This window comes from Leptonychotes weddellii, chromosome 5 (genome assembly GCF_054177405.1).
Source record: "Leptonychotes weddellii isolate Sample4059 chromosome 5, ASM5417740v2, whole genome shotgun sequence".
Classification (NCBI taxonomy): Eukaryota; Metazoa; Chordata; class Mammalia; order Carnivora; family Phocidae; genus Leptonychotes; species Leptonychotes weddellii.
In genome coordinates, this window is record NC_138373.1 from 45,627,582 (window position 1) to 45,630,599 (window position 3,018).

Consider the following 3,018-nt stretch of genomic DNA (forward strand, 5'->3'; position numbering starts at 1 on the left):
CCTGAGCCGAAGGCAAACGCTCAACTGACAGAGCCACCCAGGTGCCCTGAGACACACATTTTAGATACAAAGATACAAATAGGTTTCAAGTAAAAGAATGGAAAAACATACCATGCAAATAGTAACCCAAAGAAAGCTGTAGTGGCTATACAAATATCTGACAAAATAGATTTTAAATCAATTGTTACTTGCAGCAAAGAAGGACCTTTTATAATGACAAAAGTGTCAATCCATTAAGAGGATAAAATAATTATAAATATATATGCACTAAACAATGGAACCCTAAAATACATGGCGCAAAAGCCATCAGAAATCAGAGGAGAAACAGACAACTCAATAATGATAGTTGGAGACTTCAGTACTCCATTTTTAATAGTGACAACTAGGGGCACCTGGGTGGCTCAGATGGTTAAGCCTCTGCCTTCAGCTCAGGTCATGATCTCTAGGTCCTGGCATCAAGCCCCACATCAGGCTCTCAGCTCAGTGGGAAGTCTGCTTCTCCCTCTCCCTCTGCCTCTCCACCTACTTGTGCTCTCTCACTCTCTCTCTCTCAAATGAATAAATTTTTAAAAAATCTTTAAAAAATAGTGACAACTAGACAGAAGATGAACAAGGAAATAGAAAACTTAATATTATAAAAAATATATATAAAGAACTCCTTTGTTAAAGATTTTATTTATTTATTTGAGAGAGAGATAGAGAGAATGAGCATGAGTGGGGGGCAGAGGGAGAGACAGAGGGAGAAGAAGACTTCCCACTGAGCCTGATGCAGGGCTTGATCCCAGTACCCTGAGATCATGACCTGAGCCAAAGGAAGGCAGATGCTTAACCAATTGAGCCACCCAGGTGCCCCTATATAAAGAACTCTTACAACCACAATTTAAAAAAATTTTTTTTTCTTTAAAGACAATTTAAAATGAGCAAAATACAAAAAAAAAAAAAAGGGGGCAGAATACTCATATAGACATTTATCCTGTGGCCAACATGGCCAAAAAGCACAGGAAAAGATGCTCAAAATCCTAAGCCATTAGGGAAATACACATTAAAGCCACAATCAAAACAACAAAAATAACAAATGTTGGCAAGACTGTGGAGAAACTGGAACCTCTGTGCATTGCTGGTGGAAATGAGAAATGATGCAGCTACTTTGGAAAACATTCTGAAAGTTCCTCAAAAAGTTAAACACAGATTTATCATATGACCCAGCGGTTCTACTCCTAGATATATACCCAAGAGAGTTGAGAACAAATGTTCACGTAAAAATTTGTACATGGATGTTCATAGCGCCATAATTCATAATAGCCTAAAAGTCAAAACAACCCAAATGTCCATCAACTGATGAATCAATAATCAAAATGTGGTCTATCCATATAATGGAATATTATCCAGCCACAAAAAGGAATGAAGTAATGATCCATGATACATGCTGCAACATAGATAAACCTAAAACATTATGAGAATTGAAAGAAGCGAAATGCAAAAGGCCACCTATTACATAATTCCATTTATATGAAATATATAGGATAGGCAAATCCATAAAGACAGAAAGTAAGTAGTTGCCAGGGGCTGGGGGCAGGGGCATGAAGAGTGACTACTAACTGAATGTGGTTTCTTTTTCAAGTGATCAAAATGTCCTGGAATTGGACAGTAGCAATGGTTGCACAGCCTTATGAATATACTAAAAAAGCCTCTAAATTGTTCACTTTAAAAGGGGGGATTTTATTTTTTGTCAGTTATGGCTCAATAAGAAAATTAAAAAGAAAAATTCAAAATAAGATTAGCTATCTGGAGATATTAATCACTTACCCAAAGCACTACTACAAAATTTAGACTATGTCCTAATCCTCAATTTGATTAAATATAATGAATCTGAAGTTAACTAACTTAACACAGAATAGAAAACAAGTCCTCAAAATATAATGGTAGATGTCTAGGGACACCTGGGTGGCTCAGTTCGTTAAGCATTTGACTCTTGATCTCAGCTCAGGTCTTGATCTCAGGGTCATGAGTTCAAGCCCTGCATTGGGTTCCACCTTGGGTGTAGAGGCTACTTAAAAAAATATATATATGAATTCTTGAAAAAAAAAGGAATCAAATGGCAAGAATTTGTCATTCAACCTTGCCCATCAAAGGGAAATGCTACAACTATGGGAATATTTCGGCAAGAAAAAGGTATACCACATAGTTTTATGGAGATGATTTTCCAAATCCTATCATAGCCTGGATGAACCATCATTAAAAGCCCTTAAACTCCCTTTAACTCAGGTTCTATGTTCTCCAAACAATTTTCTCATTGCTATTAAGCTTTTCAGGTAAATTCTTACCAAAAAAAAAAGAGCATATTGAATGAAAGACAAAAGAATTTGAACTATTAAAAATTTTATATTTTCGGGGCACCTGGGTGGCTCAGTCGGTTAAGTGTCTGCCTTCGGCTCAGGTCACGAGCCCTGCATGGGGCTCCCTGCCCAGCGGGGAGCCTGCTTCTCCCTCTCTTCCCCGTCCATGCTCGCTCATCTCCATCATGCTCTCTGACACTATATTTGTCTCTCTCTCTCAAATAAATAAATAAAATCTTTAAAAAAAATTTTATACTTTCGCTCTTTCCCTGCCGCCGCCGAGTGGTGCAGAGGCGGAAGGTCGCGTGCAGTCAAGATTCGGCTACACTCGTAATCCACCGCCATGGCCGAGGAAGGCATTGCTGCTGGAGGTGTAATGGACGTTAATACTGCTTTACAAGAGGTGCTGAAGACCGCCCTCATCCACGATGGCCTAGCACGTGGAATTCGCGAAGCTGCCAAAGCCTTAGACAAGCGCCAGGTCCATCTTTGTGTGCTTGCATCCAACTGTGATGAGCCTATGTATGTCAAGTTGGTGGAGGCCCTTTGTGCTGAACACCAAATCAACCTAATCAAGGTTGATGACAACAAGAAACTAGGGGAATGGGTAGGCCTCTGTAAAATTGACAGAGAGGGAAAACCCCGTAAAGTGGTTGGTTGCAGTTGTGTGGTGGTTAAGGAC

At 39.3% G+C, this 3,018-nt stretch overlaps 1 pseudogene; it reads left to right on the forward strand.

Annotated features, from left to right (window-relative positions):
* Positions 1–2,712: 2,712 nt before the first annotated feature.
* LOC145721353 (small ribosomal subunit protein eS12 pseudogene) overlaps positions 2,713–3,018 on the forward strand; it is a 1,051-nt pseudogene continuing 745 nt past the window's right edge.